Consider the following 19947-nt stretch of genomic DNA (forward strand, 5'->3'; position numbering starts at 1 on the left):
TGGCTTAAAATCAAATCCAAATAATCCTGGGGTACCTTAACAGAGAATTCGAATGGTTATTTATAACAATCAAGCAACACTTAAGTTATTTTGTAATGATTACAAACTAATCATTCGAAATCAGCATCTATGGAATGAAATTCAACAGAGTAAATTTGTAGAAAGCTGACTTGGACAGGGAGCTTCCACTAGGGGGCTCTGTCTTTCTCAGGGGTATGATGATTGGGAATAACAAACAAAAAAAAAAAAATCTTTTTTTTTTTTTTTTAGAAATGGAAGGATTTCAACAACAAAATAAAATAATCACTATAACATTGAAGTTGTTATTAAATGATTATTTAAAAATGGGAATAAACCCAAACAGAATCATCAATGTAGATTTAGAAGTGGAAAACACAGCAGGGTATAGTGACCCTGAGGAGAAGAGGGATAGTTGACCTGGAGGGGTGTGGCCACGTGGGGCACTGTCCTCTTCCGGGTGAACTATCAGTGCTTTTGGATTGAGACACCCTATAATTTCCGGTTTCCTTTCTGGGAATTTAAATTCACAATAAACTGTCTCAGTCCAAAATACAAGGGTTGTTTTAAACGAACTTAGCGAGCTGTAAATACAAATATGTATTTAACAGCGTCTTAGATACTTACGACCGCGAATTTATTTATTTATTTTTTATCACCAAAAATCAAGGCGGAAGGAAATGGCCGACGGGTGTTTACCCCGTCGTCGACCACGCGGTGGCAGTGTTGCGCTTACGCGGAACAAAGACACGAGGTGGTAAATTTAAAACATGAGAACAATACACGCCTGTAAGATTGACTTCAGCAATCGCAATTTCACGCGTGCAGGCCTTTTACAAACACAAAAATCACACTGCAAATAAATTCTTTAAAAAGGTCACGCAGACCTTTTGCAAACACAAAAATCACACTGCAAATAAATTCTTGAGAGATCACGGCGGATCTTTTGTTTCTGTTCTGTGCAGAACTCTAACGTGGGTTTCTTGCTGGTTAGCAAAGCCAGTGGTTTAACCCGTAAGTGTCGTTGCTAGCGACATACAATAGAATATATTCTTTCTGACCGGAGTAGCTTACTTTGCTCTCGGGGTTTACAGAAATACCGGTAACAATGCCTGATGGACTCCTTTGTTCCAATACAGGTATTAAAACAGAATTACATGTACGGTCAAGCAAAAGAGATGTTTATTTTCCTCTAATTTTGGACTCGCAACAATACTGTAAACTTAACTGCAGTTTTTCTCCACGACCAGACTTAACTGGTGGGTTGTGGCTTTTTGCCCTTTGATCAGTTTTTCGAGTCGACTTATTCAGTAATTCAATACTTGTTCAGTAACGTTACAAGATTCAAACGCGCACAAAAACGTTAAACTTTCAAAAATCACACATGAATATCAAATTGCACAATTTGTATCAAAACTGAGTATGAGAGTGCCCGCATTCAAAAAACCAATATTTATGTAACAACAATGACTTTGTGTTGGGGAATTAATTAGCTCAAATTAGCGGTAATATTCATCAATGTGAATATGCATCTGTTGCTTCCATAAATTAATTTATTCAAATTAGGGAATAGGTCAAAACCTCGGCTGGTATCAGCGATTACACAATTACTTGTAATAATCACTGATAGAGACGGGTAGCATTTACTCAATTTGGGGGAATTTGAGGTAGAAGTTGACGAATGTTCATTTACCATGCAGACTGGCCGTCCAGCGGACAGAATGTATAATTTATGAACAGAGATCGGGCGTCTTTAACACTGATAGATAACACTTTCTTGTGGCCACAAAGAAGATAATTATCTCCGTGTTTTAGACAATTTTAGGTTTCTTTTAAGAATAAAACCAATCGTAGAGCTTATAAGGTACAATCTGCACTCATCAGGGACTCAGAATTTGAAACAAAGCAGGCAAACTTAATTCAAATGATTTAACAAAGTTTATTTAAACAGGCTAGCGATTACACAATTATTTTAAATCACGCAGGAGTAAAAATGCATAAACAAAACAAGCAATATAACGATCGTAATACAGAAATACAACAAAAATAAAAAGGTTTTAGAGAGAGATTGGGAGAGGGAGAGAGAGAGAGAGAGAAACTCAGCGAGAGGAAACTAATAGTTGAGATACGAATGATTTTAGGTGTGTGTGTGAGATGTGGAGAGGGTAGCGTTTGTAAGGTGGGTGTGTCGCTCCGTGAGCATGTGGTAGTGTGTTTATCTCGGCACACGTGGGTGAGAGTATGTGTGTGTGTGTGTGTGTGTGTGTGTGAACGTGTATGTTTGTGTGTGTGAAAGAGAATTTAGAGAGAGGGATAGAAACAGTTTAGTCATTCACCACAAAACCCCAACGTTTCTCAGTAATATTTAGACAACTTTAAACAGCATTTCCTTCAGATTGCAAACTTAAAAGATCTACGTTACTCTGTTTGAAAGATCGGCCTTCTGTGAGTGCGTTCGTCTGTGTTGGATAAAGACACCTGGATCACGTGGTCACAGCGTTCTGGTTGCTATGGCGACTTGAAGCGAGCGAAGACTCAGCAAAGATTATCTTTAGCCTTAAGTTGGTTTTGTGGGTTGGTTTCAGAAGACTATACTGAAGTAATGGTAGTTCTAAGAAAAGACTTGGAAATAAAAGGAAAATAAAAGCGAGCGGAGCTTCCTTGAGGGAAGGAGGCGTGTCTTCTTTCTCTCTGGCGGACTGCAATGAGAGGAAAGGGGCGCGCAATTTTAAAGGGCTAAACTCACGCCTCCCTCACGTACGTGGGCCAATCGTCTTTAACAACGTATGGGCCCACCTCCTGACGTTTTGAGGTCTATACGCCTCCTTTTCCGCGGGGTTTTGAACGATGAATTCGTCCATAACTTAATACCACTGGTATTTAATAAAACAATGCATTCTCTGATATTTTGTGTTAAAGATTCAGCATCGTTGGGGTTCGTGGAACACGGCAATACCGCGAATGACAGTTCTAATATCTAAAATCAAGGAGGTACATCATTTCTTGTAATTGTGGACACCACAGAGTGATTACAGGCCAACAAACTACATAGGCATAATATTTGGGACAGGGGATCAGACACACATCAAGAAAATACATTTAAAATATTTCATACAAGGATTTTGGTCCCACGTGGTGGGATCTGCGTGTGTTTCTGTGTGTGTGTATGTGAGTGCGTCTTGAAAGTTCATACCCGTCCGCTGAACTCTTGTCCCCGTCGCTGCGGGTGAGGCTTATGTGTGTGCGTGCGTTTGGCTCTTTGGATTGATGTATTAGGCACAGACCACATGTTTCGGGCATCTGGTCTCTACAACACTGTTTTATTGTTGTGAAGAGTTAATTAGTGTCTATGTGTAAATCAGTGTCCGAGGGACTCCCTAGGGGGGAGTGCTTTCGGGATCGCTCTCATTGGTCAGCGTGAGGCTCTCCCGGCCATAAACAGACGGTCTCTGTTGGTTTAGATGTAAGAGATCATGTAGAGTGAGAGATAGTCAATGATTTACACCATTTTTCGGCGCCGTTTGGGCTGCACGTCTTGCGCAGAGCAATCTCAAAACAGCAGAGGTGTCGTAAATGAGAGTGCTTTGGAATGTGAGAATAGCTTGAGTCAGAGCGAGACAGGGGTTTTGTAGATTTAGACTGCATTAATTAATTTGATTTAATCACCATGCAACTGGTGATCTGCTCTCCGTTACAGCGTTCTGGGTGGTTACTAGGCAGTTGCTAGGTGTTCTGGGTGGTTGCTAGGCAGTTGCTAGGGTGTTCTGGGTGGTTGCTAGAGTTTTTTGGTGGTTACTAGAGCATTTCTAGACGTTGCTAGGGTGTTCAGGGTGGTTGCTAAGGTACTTTTGGTAGTTGCTATGGTGTTACTAGGTGGTTGGTAGTTGTCAAATATGGTTACTATGGAGTTTTTATAGAGTTCTTAAAATCTTTAATAATGAGTTCCTTCAGTTCGGCACTCGGCCTGCGGCCTCGTGCCTATGGCCGAATAGGCACAAGCATGGAGCAATATCGCAAGGCTACGAGTGTGATATTGCTTTAAAAAATGAAAAACTGGTTGCTAGGGTGTGGCTATGAAGATTTTAGGCCATTACTTATTGGCTGCTTGATAATATAAATCCTCTGAGGGAGAGAGAGAGGGAGAGAAACGCAGGGGTGTCAGGCCCTTTGGAGTGGTGTGTGTGAAAACGGCAGTTGGGATTCAAATGTTTTTAGAACTCCCCATGTAAAGTCAATGGGACTTTTTTGGCCGCTTTTTCGTCCGCTGTGCGAACATCGTACACCCGATCGCTTAGAAAAGTCATAGCACACCTCTCCTCAATGAGCCGGTCGATTTGATGCCTCACTCATGGGTCTGTGACAAACGGTGCGGGGCAAGTTACGCGCCAAACTTTTGTCCGGAATAATAATAAGAAGAAGGATAATAAGTATGAGCAATAACAATAGTGTTGCCTTGCTTTCAGCAAGCACCACTAACTAGAATGTACATTTCCTGAAGAAAATGTGAAGTGGTGCTTGCAGTGGCAAAATTCGCTACGGTGTTGTACATGATTGCATACGAGCCAACAACCATGTCTGTACGATGTTGTGGAGCTGAACTATGGCTTCTATTTGTTGCAATATGGTTGCTAGGTAGCTTTAAACGGTTGCTAAGGTGTGGTTACACAGTTAACCCAACCGTGGTTTCCCAACCGAAACAAACAAGCACACCCCCATGTCTATACTATGTTCTGGTGCTGAGATATAGCTCATTCATGTGTTTGTACGGTTGCTAGGGTACGCCAAATGGTTGCTAAGGTTTGTTTATACAGTTTATGGAGTAATATTTAAAGAGTATTTGCAGGTCTGGGTCAAAAAATGCCCAACTCTGTGTTTTTACAATGTTTTGATGCTGAGATATGGCTTGTAAATGTTGTTCAGTGGTTGCTAGGGGCCTGTAACTGGTTGCTAGGGCGTGGCCATGAAGTTATTATGTCACTGCTTATTGGCTGCTTGATAGGATGAATCAAAAGAGGCCAACCCCAAGCCTCTATGACCTCCTGAGCCAAAGATATGATTTAGCAAATTTTGTGCCTATGTTAAGTCTATGGGATATTTTTCGGCAAATTTTTCGCCCACCAGACGAACATCGTACACCCGATCGCTTATAAAAGTCATAGCACACCTCTCCTCAATAAACCGGTCGATTTGACACCTCATTCAGGGGTCTCTGACAAACGGTGTGGGGCGAGTTACGCGCCAAAGTTTTGTCTAGGTGAATAGTAATCACAACACTAGAATGTACATTTCCTGAAGAAAATATGAAGTGGTGCTTGCAGTGGCAAAATTCGCCACCCGGTTGCTAGGGTGTTGTACATGATTGCATACGAGCCAACAATGTCTGTACGATGTTGTGGAGCTGAAATATGGCTTCTATATATTGCAAAATGGTTGCTAGGTAGCTTTAAACGGTTGCTAAGGTGTGGTTACACAGTTACCATGATGATATTTACAGACTGGTGTCCCAACCAAAACAAACAAACACACACCCATGTCTATACGATGTTCTGGTGCTGAGATATAGCCCATTCATGTGTTTGTACGGTTGCTAGGGTACTCCAAATGGTTGCTAATGTTTGTTTATACAGTTTATGGGGTAATATTTAAAGAGTATTTACAAGTCTGTGTCAAAAAATTTACAACTCTGTGTTTTTACAATGTTTTGTTGCTGAGATATGGCCTGTAAATATTGTTCAATGGTTGCTAGGGGCCTGTAACTGGTTGCTAGGGCGTGCCTATGAAGTTTTTATATCACTACTTATTGGCTGCTTGATAGGACGAATCAAAAGAGCCCAACCCCAAGCCTCTATGACCTTCTGAGCTAAGATATGATTTTACAAATTTTGTGCCAATGTTAAGTCTATGGGACATTTTGCGGCAAATTTTTTCGCCCGCCAGACGAACATCTTACACCCGATCACTTATTAAAGTCATAGCACACCTCTCCTCAATAAACCGGTCGATTTGACACCTCATTCAGGGGTCTGTGACAAACGGTGTGGGGCGAGTTACGCGCCGAAGTTTTGTCTAGGTGAATAGTAATCACAACACTAGAATGTACATTTCCTGAAGAAAATGTGAAGTGGTGCTTGCAGTGGCAAAACTCACCACTCGGTTGCTAGGGTGTTGTACATGATTGCATACGAGCCAACAACCATGCCTGTACGATGTTGTGGAGCTGAAATATGGCTTCTATATGTTGCAATATGGTTGCTAGGTGGCTCTAAACGGTTGCTAGGGTGTGAATACAGTTACCATGGTGATATTTACATACTGGTTTCCCAACCGAAACAAACAAACACACACCCATGTCTATACGATGTTCTGGTGCTGAGATATAGCCCATTTATGTGTTTGTACGGTTGATAGGGTACTCCAAATGGTTGCTAAGGTTTGTTTATACAGTTTATGGGGTAACATTTAAAGAGTATTTGCAATTCTGGGTCAAAAAATGCCCAACTCTGTGTTTTTACAATGTTTTGTTGCTGAGATATGGCTTGTTAATGTTGTTCAGTGGTTGCTAGGGGCCTGTAACTGGCTTCTAGGGCGTGGCTATGAAGTTGTTATGTCACTACTTATTGGCTGCTTGATAGGATGAATCGAAAGAGCCCAACCCCAAGGCTCTATGACCTTCTGAGCGAAAGATATGTGTTTGCAAATTTTGTGCCTATGTTAAGTCTATGGGACATTTTTCGGCTAATTTGTCGCCCGCCAGACGAACATCTTACACCCGATCGCTTATAAAAGTCATAGCACACCTCTCCTCAATAAACCGGTCGATTTGACACCTCATTCAGGGGTCTGTAACAAACGGTGTGGGGCGAGTAACGCGCCGAAATTTTGTCTAGGTGAATAGTAATCACAACACTAGAATGTACATTTCCTGAAGAAAATGTGAAGTGGTGCTTGCAGTGGCAAAACTCGCCACTGGGCAGATGCTAACACAATTAACATGTTGTGATACCATGATATACCACGTTTTAGCATTATTTACCACGATTTACCATGTTTCTAAGATGATTTACTACGATTTACCACATTCCAGCATGATTTACTATGATTAACATGTTGTTAAAATGATGCTAGCATGCTTTTAACAAGATGTTAATATGATTAGCATGTTGGTAGCATGATGCTAGCATGTTTAGCATGTTGCTAGCATGCTTTTAACAAGATGTTAGCATGATTAGCATTTTGCTAGCATGTTTTTAGCTAGATGCTAACATGATTAGCATGTTGCTAGCATTATGCTAGCTTGATTAACATGTTGTTAGCATGATGCTAGCTTGAATAAGCATTTTGCTAGCATGATGCTAGCTTAATTAGCATGATGTTAGCATGATGCTAACTTGATTAGCATGTTGGTAGCTTGATGCTAGCATGATTAGCATGTTGCTAGCATGTTTTTAGCTAAATGCTAACATGATTAGCATGTTGTTAGCATTATGCTAGCTTGATTAGCATGTTGCTAGCATGATGCTAGCTTGATTAGCATGTTGCTAGCATGATGCTAGCTTGATTAGCATGTTGCTAGCATTATGCTAGCTTGATTAACATGTTGTTAGCATGATGCTAGCTTGAATAAGCATTATGCTAGCATGATGTTAGCATTATGCTAGCTTAATTAGCATGTTGGTAGCTTGATGCTAGCATGATTAGCATGTTGCTAGCATGTTTTTAGCGAGATGCTAACATGATTAGCATGTTGCTAGGATTATGCTAGCTTGATTAGCATGTTGCTAGCATTATGCTAGCTTGATTAACATGTTGTTAGCATGATGCTAGCTTGAATAAGCATTATGCTAGCATGATGTTAGCATTATGCTAGCTTAATTAGCATGTTGGTAGCTTGATGTTAGCATGATTAACATGTTGCTAGCATGTTTTTAAATAGACGCTAACATGATTAGCATTTTGTTAGCATAATGCTAGCTTGATTAGCATGTTGCTAGCATTATGATAGCTTGATTAGCATGTTGCTAGCATTATGCTAGCTTGATTAGCATGTTGGTAGCATAATGCTAGCATTATTAGCATGTTGCTAGCTTGATTAGCATGATGCTAGCATGATGCTAGCTTGATTAGTATGTTGCTAGCATGTTTTTAGCAAGATGCTGTTGCCAGGTGGTGGTTGCTAGGGTTTTCTGGGTGGTTGTTATGGTGTTGCTAGGCAGTTGCTAAGGTGTTCTTGGTGGTTGCTAGGCAGTTGCTAGGGTATTCTTGGTGGTTGCTAGAGCATTGCTAGGTGGTTGCTATGGTGTTGCTAGGCAGTTGCTATGGTATTCTGGGTGGATGCTAGGGCGTTGCTAGGCAGTTGCTAGGGTGTTCTGGGTGGTTGCTAGGCGTTCTGGGTGGTTACTAGGCAGTTGCTAGGTGTTCTGGGTGGTTGCTAGGCAGTTGCTAGGGTGTTCTGGGTGGTTGCTAGAGTTTTTTGGTGGTTACTAGAGCATTTCTAGACGTTGCTAGGGTGTTCAGGGTGGTTGCTAAGGTATTTTTGGTAGTTGCTATGGTGTTACTAGGTGGTTGGTAGTTGTCAAATATGGTTACTATGGAGTTTTTATAGAGTTCTTAAAATCTTTAATAACGAGTTCCTTCAGTACGGCACTCGGCCTGCGGCCTCGTGCCTATGGCCGAATAGGCACAAGCATGGAGCAATATCGCAAGGCTACGAGTGTGATATTGCTGTAAAAAATGTTAAAAAAAAATTTTTATATTGTTTATTGGTTTAGGGTGGTTGCTAGGGAGCTCAGAGTGGTTGCTAGGGTGCTGTAACTGGTTGCTAGGGTGTGGCTATGAAGATTTTAGGCCATTACTTATTGGCTGCTTGATAATATAAATCCTCTGAGGGAGAGAGAGAGGGAGAGAAACGCAGGGGTGTCAGGCCCTTTGGAGTGGTGTGTGTGAAAACGGCAGTTGGGATTCAAATGTTTTTAGAACTCCCCATGTAAAGTCAATGGGACTTTTTTGGCCGCTTTTTCGTCCGCTGTGCGAACATCGTACACCCGATCGCTTAGAAAAGTCATAGCACACCTCTCCTCAATGAGCCGGTCGATTTGACACCTCACTCAGGGGTCTGTGACAAACGATGCGGGGCGCATTACGCGCCAAACTTTTGTCCGGAATAATAAGAAAAAGAAGAAGAAGAAGAAGAATAAGTTTAGTGACAATAACACTAGTGGTGCTTTGAAAAAGCACCACTAACTAGAATGTACATTTCCTGAAGAAAATGTGAAGTGGTGCTTGCAGTGGCAAAACTCGCCACTGGGCAGATGCTAACACAATTAACATGTTGTGATACCATGATATACCACGTTTTAGCATTATTTACCACGATTTACCATGTTTCTAAGATGATTTACTACGATTTACCACATTCCAGCATGATTTACTATGATTAACATGTTGTTAAAATGATGCTAGCATGATTAGCATGTTGGTAGCATGATGCTAGCTTGATTAGCATGATGTTAGCATTATGCTAGCTTGATTAGCATGTTGGTAGCTTGATGCTAGCATTATTAGCATGTTGCTAGCATGTTTTTAACTAGATGCTAACATGATTAGCATGTTTCTAGCATGATGCCAGCTTGATTAGCATGTTGCTAGAATTATGCTAGCTTGATTAGCATGATGCTAGCTTGATTAGCATGTTGGTAGCTTGATGCTAGCATGATTAGCATGTTGCTAGCATGTTTTAGCTAGATGCTAACATGGTTAGCATGTTGCTAGCATGATGCTAGCTTGATTAGCATGTTGCTAGCATAATGCTAGCTTGAATAGCATTTTGCTAGCATAATGCTAGCTTGAATAGCATTATGCTAGCATGATGCTAGCTTAATTAGCATATTGGTAGCATGATGCTAGCTTGATTAGCATGTTGCTAGCATGATGCTAGCTTGATTAGCATTATGTTAGCTTGATTAGCATGTTGGTAGCTTGATGCTAGCATGATTAGCATGTTTGCTAGCATGTTTTTAGCTAGATGCTAACATGATTAGCATGTTGCTAGCATTATGCTAGCTTGACAAGAATGTTGCTAGCCTTATGATAGCTTGATTAGCATGTTGCTAGCATTATGCTAGCTTGATTAGCATGTTGCTAGCATGATGCTAGCTTGATTAGCATGTTGGTAGCATAATGCTAGCATTATTAGCATGTTGTTAGCATTATGCTAGCTTGATGCTAGCTTGATTAGCATGATGCTAGCATGATGCTAGCTTGATTAGCATGTTGCTAGCATGATGCTAGCATGATTAGTATTTTGCTAGCATGTTTTTAGCAAGATGCTGTTGCCAGGTGGTTGCTAGGGTTTTCTGGGTGGTTGCTATGGTGTTGCTAGGCAGTTGCTAAGGTGTTCTGGGTGGTTGCGAGGCAGTTGCTAGGGTATTCTTGGTGGTTGCTAGGCAGTTGCTAGGGTATTCTTGGTGGTTGCTAGGGCATTGTTAGGTGGTTGCTAGGGTGTTCTGGGTGGTTGCTATGGTGTTGCTAGGCAGTTTCTATGGTATTCTGGGTGGATGCTAGGGCTTTGCTAGGCAGTTGCTAGGTGTTCTGGGTGGTTGCTAGGCAGTTGCTAGGGTGTTCTGGGTGGTTGCTAGAGTTTTTTGGTGGTTACTAGAGCATTTCTAGACATTGCTAGGGTGTTCAGGGTGGTTGCTAAGGTATTTTTGGTAGTTGCTATGGTGTTACTAGGTGGTTGGTAGTTGTCAAATATGGTTACTATGGAGTTTTTATAGAGTTCTTAAAATCTTTAATAACGAGTTCCTTCAGTACGGCACTCGGCCTGCGGCCTCGTGCCTATGGCCGAATAGGCACAAGCATGGAGCAATATCGCAAGGCTACGAGTGTGATATTGCTTTAAAAAATGTAAAAAAAATGTTTTTATATTATTTATTGGTTTAGGGTGGTTGCTAGGGAGCTCAGAGTGGTTGCTAGGGTGCTGTAACTGGTTGCTAGGGTGTGGCTATGAAGATTTTAGGCCATTACTTATTGGCTGCTTGATAATATAAATCCTCTGAGGGAGAGAGAGAGGGAGAGAAACGCAGGGGTGTCAGGCCCTTTGGAGTGGTGTGTGTGAAAACGGCAGTTGGGATTCAAGTGTTTTTAGAACTCCCCATGTAAAGTCAATGGGACTTTTTTGGCCGCTTTTTCGTCCGCTGTGCGAACATCGTACACCCGATCGCTTAGAAAAGTCATAGCACACCTCTCCTCAATGAGCAGGTCGATTTGACACCTCACTCAGGGGTCTGTGACAAACGGTGCGGGGCGAGTTTCGCGCCAAACTTTTGTGTGGAAGAATAATAATAATAATAATAATAACTAGAATGTACATTTCCTGAAGAAAATGTGAAGTGGTGCTTGCAGTGGCAAAACTCGCCACTGGGCAGATGCTAACACAATTAACATGTTGTGATACCATGATATACCACGTTTTAGCATTATTTACCACGATTTACCATGTTTCTAAGATGATTTACCACATTCCAGCATGATTTACTATGATTAACATGTTGTTAGAATGATGCTAGCATGATTAGCATGTTGTTAACATGATTAGCATGTTGGTAGCATGATGCTAGCATGATTAGCATTTTGCTAGCATGTTTTTAGCTAGATGCTAACATGATTAGCATGTTGCTAGCATTATGCTAGCTTGATTAACATGTTGTTAGCATTATGCTAGCTTGAATAGCATTGTGCTAGCTTAATTAGCATGTTTGCTAGCATTATGCTAGCTTGATTAGCATTATGTTAGCATGATGCTAGCTTGATTAGCATGTTGGTAGCTTGATGTTAGCATGATTAGCATGTTGCTAGCATGTTTTTAGCTAGATGCTAACATGATTAGCATGTTGCTAGCATTATGCTAGCTTGATTAGCATGTTGTTAACATGATGCTAGCTTGAATAGCATTGTGATAGCTTAATTAGCATATTGGTAGCATGATGCTAGCATGATTAGAATTATGTTAGCATAATGCTAGCTTGATTAGCATGTTGGTAGCTTGATGTTAGCATGATTAGCATGTTGCTAGCATGTTTTTAGCTAGATGCTAACATGATTAGCATGTTGCTAGCATTATGCTAGCTTGATTAGCATTTTGCTAGCATAATGCTAGCTTGATTAGCATGTTGCTAGCATTATGCTAGCTTGATTAGCATGTTGCTAGCATGATGCTAGCTTGATTAACATGTTGGTAGCATTATGCTAGCATTATTAGCATTATGTTAGCTTGATTAGCATGATGCTAGCATGATGTTAGCTTGATTAGCATGTTGCTAGCATGATACTAGCATGATTAGTATGTTGCTAGCATGTTTTTAGCAAAGATGCTGTTGCCAGGTGGTGGTTGCTAGGGTTTTCTGGGTGGTTGCTATGGTGTTGCTAGGCAGTTGCTAAGGTGTTCTGGGTGGTTGCTAGGCAGTTGCTAGGGTATTCTTGGTGGTTGCTAGGTGGCTGCTATGGTGTTGCTAGGCAGTTGCTATGGTATTCTGGGTGGATGCTAGGGCGTTGCTAGGCAGTTGCTAGGGTGTTCTGGGTGGTTGCTAGGCGTTCTGGGTGGTTACTAGGCAGTTGCTAGGTGTTCTGGGTGGTTGCTAGGCAGTTGCTAGGGTGTTCTGGGTGGTTGCTAGAGTTTTTTGGTGGTTACTAGAGCATTTCTAGACGTTGCTAGGGTGTTCAGGGTGGTTGCTAAGGTATTTTTGGTAGTTGCTATGGTGTTACTAGGTGGTTGGTAGTTGTCAAATATGGTTACTATGGAGTTTTTATAGAGTTCTTAAAATCTTTAATAACGAGTTCCTTCAGTACGGCACTCGGCCTGCGGCCTCGTGCCTATGGCCGAATAGGCACAAGCATGGAGCAATTTCGCAAGGCTACGAGTGTGATATTGCTTTAAAAAATGTAAAAAAAATGTTTTTATATTATTTATTGGTTTAGGGTGGTTGCTAGGGAGCTCAGAGTGGTTGCTAGGGTGCTGTAACTGGTTGCTAGGGTGTGGCTATGAAGATTTTAGGCCATTACTTATTGGCTGCTTGATAATATAAATCCTCTGAGGGAGAGAGAGAGGGAGAGAAACGCAGGGGTGTCAGGCCCTTTGGAGTGGTGTGTGTGAAAACGGCAGTTGGGATTCAAATGTTTTTAGAACTCCCCATGTTAAGTCAATGGGACTTTTTTGGCCGCTTTTTCGTCCGCTGTGCGAACATCGTACACCCGATCGCTTAGAAAAGATATAGCACACCTCTCCTCAATGAGCCGCTCGTTTTGACACCTCACTCAGGGGTCTGTGACAAACGGTGCGGGGCGCATTACGCGCCAAACTTTTGGCAGAATAATAATAATAATAACTAGAATGTACATTTCCTGAAGAAAATGTGAAGTGGTGCTTGCAGTGGCAAAACTCGCCACTGGGCAGATGCTAACACAATTAACATGTTGTGATACCATGATATACCACGTTTTAGCATTATTTACCACGATTTACCATGTTTCTAAGATGATTTACCACATTCCAGCATGATTTACTATGATTAACATGTTGTTAGAATGATGCTAGCATGATTAGCATGTTGTTAACATGATTAGCATGTTGGTAGCATGATGCTAGCATGATTAGCATTTTGCTAGCATGTTTTTAGCTAGATGCTAACATGATTAGCATGTTGCTAGCATTATGCTAGCTTGATTAACATGTTGTTAGCATGATGCTAGCTTGAATAGCATTGTGCTAGCTTAATTAGCATGTTTGCTAGCATTATGCTAGCTTGATTAGCATTATGTTAGCATGATGCTAGCTTGATTAGCATGTTGGTAGCTTGATGTTAGCATGATTAGCATGTTGCTAGCATGTTTTTAGCTAGATGCTAACATGATTAGCATGTTGCTAGCATTATGCTAGCTTGATTAGCATGTTGTTAACATGATGCTAGCTTGAATAGCATTGTGATAGCTTAATTAGCATATTGGTAGCATGATGCTAGCATGATTAGAATTATGTTAGCATAATGCTAGCTTGATTAGCATGTTGGTAGCTTGATGTTAGCATGATTAGCATGTTGCTAGCATGTTTTTAGCTAGATGCTAACATGATTAGCATGTTGCTAGCATTATGCTAGCTTGATTAGCATTTTGCTAGCATAATGCTAGCTTGATTAGCATGTTGCTAGCATTATGCTAGCTTGATTAGCATGTTGCTAGCATGATGCTAGCTTGATTAACATGTTGGTAGCATTATGCTAGCATTATTAGCATTATGTTAGCTTGATTAGCATGATGCTAGCATGATGTTAGCTTGATTAGCATGTTGCTAGCATGATACTAGCATGATTAGTATGTTGCTAGCATGTTTTTAGCAAAGATGCTGTTGCCAGGTGGTGGTTGCTAGGGTTTTCTGGGTGGTTGCTATGGTGTTGCTAGGCAGTTGCTAAGGTGTTCTGGGTGGTTGCTAGGCAGTTGCTAGGGTATTCTTGGTGGTTGCTAGGTGGCTGCTATGGTGTTGCTAGGCAGTTGCTATGGTATTCTGGGTGGATGCTAGGGCGTTGCTAGGCAGTTGCTAGGGTGTTCTGGGTGGTTGCTAGGCGTTCTGGGTGGTTACTAGGCAGTTGCTAGGTGTTCTGGGTGGTTGCTAGGCAGTTGCTAGGGTGTTCTGGGTGGTTGCTAGAGTTTTTTGGTGGTTACTAGAGCATTTCTAGACGTTGCTAGGGTGTTCAGGGTGGTTGCTAAGGTATTTTTGGTAGTTGCTATGGTGTTACTAGGTGGTTGGTAGTTGTCAAATATGGTTACTATGGAGTTTTTATAGAGTTCTTAAAATCTTTAATAACGAGTTCCTTCAGTACGGCACTCGGCCTGCGGCCTCGTGCCTATGGCCGAATAGGCACAAGCATGGAGCAATATCGCAAGGCTACGAGTGTGATATTGCTTTAAAAAATGTAAAAAAAATGTTTTTATATTATTTATTGGTTTAGGGTGGTTGCTAGGGAGCTCAGAGTGGTTGCTAGGGTGCTGTAACTGGTTGCTAGGGTGTGGCTATGAAGATTTTAGGCCATTACTTATTGGCTGCTTGATAATATAAATCCTCTGAGGGAGAGAGAGAGGGAGAGAAACGCAGGGGTGTCAGGCCCTTTGGAGTGGTGTGTGTGAAAACGGCAGTTGGGATTCAAATGTTTTTAGAACTCCCCATGTTAAGTCAATGGGACTTTTTTGGCCGCTTTTTCGTCCGCTGTGCGAACATCGTACACCCGATCGCTTAGAAAAGATATAGCACACCTCTCCTCAATGAGCCGCTCGTTTTGACACCTCACTCAGGGGTCTGTGACAAACGGTGCGGGGCGCATTACGCGCCAAACTTTTGGCAGAATAATAATAATAATAATAACTAGAATGTACATTTCCTGAAGAAAATGTGAAGTGGTGCTTGCAGTGGCAAAACTCACCACTCGGTTGCTAGGATTTTGTACATGATTGCATACGAGACAACAACCATGTCTGTACGATGTTGTGGAGCTGAAATATGGCTTCTATATGTTGCAATATGGTTGCTAGGTAGCTCTAAACGGTTGCTATGGTGTGGTTACACAGTTACCATGATGATATTTACAGACTGGTTTCCCAACCAAAACAAACAAACACACCCCCATGTCTATACGATGTTCTGGTGCTGAGATATAGCTCATTCATGTGTTTGTACGGTTGCTAGGGTACTCCAAATGGTTGCTACGGTTTGTTTATACAGTTTATGGGGTAATATATAAAGAGTATTTGCAAGTCTAGGTCAAAAAATGCCCAACTCTGTGTTTTTACAATGTTTTGTTGCAGAGATATGGCTTGTAAATGTTGTTCAATGGTTGCTAGGGGCCTGTAACTGGTTGCTAGGGCGTGGCTATGAAGTTGTTATGTCACTACTTATTAGCTGCTTGATAGGACAAATCAAAAGAGCCCAACCCCAAGGCTCTATGACCTTCTGAGCCAAAGATATGAATTTGCAAATTTTGTGCCTATGTTAAGTCTATGAGACATTTTTCAGAAAAATTTTCGCCCGCCAGACGAACATCTTACACCCGATCGCTTATAAAAGTCATAGCACACCTTTCCTCAATAAACCGGTCGATTTGACACCTCATTCAGGGGTCTGTGACAAACGGTGTGGGGCGAGTTACGCGCCGAAGTTTTGTCTAGGTGAATAGTAATCACAACACTAGAATGTACATTTCCTGAAGAAAATGTGAAGTGGTGCTTGCAGTGGCAAAATTCGCCACTCGGTTGCTACGGTGTTGTACATGATTGCATACGAGCCAACAACCATGTCTGTACGATGTTGTGGAGCTGAAATATGGCTTCTATATGTTGCAATATGGTTGCTAGGTAGCTTTAAATGGTTGCTAAGGTGTGGTTACACAGTTACCATGATGATATTTACAGACTGGTTTCCCAACCGAAACAAACAAGCATACCCCCCATGTCTATACGATGTTCTGGTGCTGAGATATAGCTCATTCATGTGTTTGTACGGTTGCTAGGGTACGCCAAATGGTTGCTAAGGTTTGTTTATACAGTTTATGGGGTAATATTTAAAGAGTATTTGAAGGTCTGGGTCAAAAAATGCCCAACTCTTTGTTTTTACAATGTTTTGATGCTGAGATATGGCTTGTAAATGTTGTTCAATGGTTGCTAGGGGCCTGTAACTGGTTGCTAGGGCATGGCTATGAAGTTGTTATGTCACTACTTATTGGCTGCTTGATAGGACGAATCAAAAGAGCCCAACCCCAAGCCTCTATGACCTTCTGAGCCAAAGATATGATTTTCCAAATTTTGTGCCAATGTTAAGTCTATGGGACATTTTTCGGCTAATTTTTCGCCCGCCAGACGAACATCGTACACCCGATCGCTTATAAAAGTCATAGCACACCTCTCCTCAATAAACCAGTCGATTTGACACCTCATTCATGGGTCTACGAGAAACGGTGCGGGAGGAGTAATGTGCCGAAGTTTTGTCTAGATGAATAGTAATCACAACACTAGAATGTACATTTCCTGAAGAAAATGTGAAGTGGTGCTTGCAGTGGCAAAACTCGCCACTGGGCAGATGCTAACACAATTAACATGTTGTGATACCATGATATACCACGGTTTAACATTATTTACCACGATTTACCATGTTTCTAAGATGATTTACTACGATTTACCACAATCCAGCAGGATTTACTATGATTAACATGTTGTTAAAATGATGCTAGCATGATTAGCATGTTGTTAACATGATTAGCATGTTGGTAGCATGATGCTAGCATGATTAGCATGTTGCTAGCATGCTTTTAACAAGATGTTAGCATGATTAGCATTTTGCTAGCATGTTTTTAGCCAGATGCTAACATGATTAGCATGTTGCTAGCATTATGCTAGCTTGATTAACATGTTGTTAGCATAATGCTAGCTTGAATAGCATTTTGCTAGCATGATGCTAGCTTAATTAGCATATTGGTAGCATAATGCTAGCTTGATTAGCATTATGTTAGCATGATGCTAGCTTGATTAGCATTATGTTAGCATGATGCTAGCTTGATTAGCATGTTGGTAGCTTGATGCTAGCATGATTAGCATGTTTTTAGCTAGACACTAACATGATTAGCATGTTTCTAGCATAATGCTAGCTTGATTAGCATGTTCCTAGCATGATGCTAGCTTGATTAGCATGTTGCTAGCATGATGCTAGCTTGATTAGCATGTTGGTAGCTTGATGCTACCATGATTAGCATGTTGCTAGCATGTTTTTAGCTAGACGCTAACATGATTAGCATGTTGCTAGCATAATGCTAGCTTGATTAGCATGTTGCTAGCATGATGCTAGCTTGATTAGCATTTTGCTAGCATTATGATAGCTTGATTAGCATGTTGCTAGCATGATGCTAGCTTGATTAGCATGTTGGTAGCATAATGCTAGCATTATTAGCATGTTGCTAGCTTGTTGCTAGCATGATTAGTATGTTGCTAGCATGTTTTTAGCAAGATGCTGTTGCCAGGTGGTGGTTGCTAGGGTTTTCTGGGTGGTTGCTATGGTGTTGCTAGGCAGTTGCTAAGGTGTTCTGGGTGGTTGCTAGGCAGTTGCTAGGGTATTCTTGGTGGTTGCTAGGCAGTTGCTAGGGTATTCTTGGTGGTTGCTAGGGCATTGCTAGGTGGTTGCTATGGTGTTGCTAGGCAGTTGCTATGGCATTCTGGGTGGATGCTAGGGCATTGCTAGGCAGTTGCTAGGGTGTTCTGGGTGGTTACTAGGCAGTTGCTAGGTGTTCTGGGTGGTTGCTAGGCAGTTGCTAGGGTGTTCTGGGTGGTTGCTAGAGTTTTTTGGTGGTTACTAGAGCATTTCTAGACGTTGCTAGGGTGTTCAGGGTGGTTGCTAAGGTATTTTTGGTAGTTGCTATGGTGTTACTAGGTGGTTGGTAGTTGTCAAATATGGTTACTATGGAGTTTTTATAGAGTTCTTAAAATCTTTAATAACGAGTTCCTTCAGTACGGCACTCGGCCTGCGGCCTCGTGCCTATGGCCGAATAGGCACAAGCATGGAGCAATATCGCAAGGCTACGAGTGTGATATTGCTTTAAAAAATGTAAAAAAAAAGTTTTTATATTATTTATTGGTTTAGGGTGGTTGCTAGGGAGCTCAGAGTGGTTGCTAGGGTGCTGTAACTGGTTGCTAGGGTGTGGCTATGAAGATTTTAGGCCATTACTTATTGGCTGCTTGATAATATAAATCCTCTGAGGGAGAGAGAGAGGGAGAGAAACGCAGGGGTGTCAGGCCCTTTGGAGTGGTGTGTGTGAAAACGGCAGTTGGGATTCAAATGTTTTTAGAACTCCCCATGTTAAGTCAATGGGACTTTTTTGGCCGCTTTTTCGTCCGCTGTGCGAACATCGTACACCCGATCGCTTAGAAAAGATATAGCACACCTCTCCTCAATGAGCCGCTCGATTTGACACCTCACTCAGGGGTCTGTGACAAACGGTGCGGGGCGCATTACGCGCCAAACTTTTGGCAGAATAATAATAAGAATAATAAGTATGAGTGACAATAACACTAGTGGTGCTTTGAAAAAGCACCACTAATAAGAAGAATAATAAGTTTAGTGACAATAACACTAGTGGTGCTTTGAAAAAGCACCACTAATAAGTATGAGTGACAATAACACTAGTGGTGCTTTGAAAAAGCACCACTAACTAGAATGTACATTTCCTGAAGAAAATGTGAAGTGGTGCTTGCAGTGGCAAAAATCGCCACGCGGTTGCTAGGGTGTTGTACATGATTGCATACGAGCCAACAACCATGTCTGTACGATGTTGTGGAGCTGAAATATGGCTTCTATATGTTGCAATATGGTTGCTAGGTGGCTCTAAACGGTTGCTAGGGTGTGAATACACAGTTACCATGGTGATATATACAGACTGTTTTCCAACCGAAACTAATGAGCCAACCCCCATGTCTATACAATGTTCTGGGGCTGAGATATAGCCCATTCATGTGTTTGTACGGTTGCTAAGGTTTGTTTATACAGTTTATGGGGTAATATTTAAAGAGTATTTGCAAGTCTGGGTCAAAAAATGCCCAACTCTGTGTTTTCACAATGTGTTGCTGAGATATGGCTTGTAAATGTTGTTCAATGGTTGCTAGGGGCCTGTAACTGGTTGCTAGGGCGTGACTATGAAGTTGTTATGTCACTACTTATTGGCTGCTTGATAGGACGAATCAAAAGAGCCCAACCCCAAGCCTCTATGACCTTCTGAGCCAAAGATATGATTTGACAAATTTTGTGCCAATGTTAAGTCTACGGGACATTTTTCGGCAAATTTTTCGCCCGCCAGACGAACATCGTAGACCCGATCGCTTATAAAAGTCATAGCACACCTCTCCTCAATA

The sequence above is a fragment of the Leuciscus leuciscus genome (genome assembly GCF_965113295.1).
Source record: "Leuciscus leuciscus genome assembly, chromosome: 3".
NCBI classification, from domain to species: Eukaryota; Metazoa; Chordata; class Actinopteri; order Cypriniformes; family Leuciscidae; genus Leuciscus; species Leuciscus leuciscus.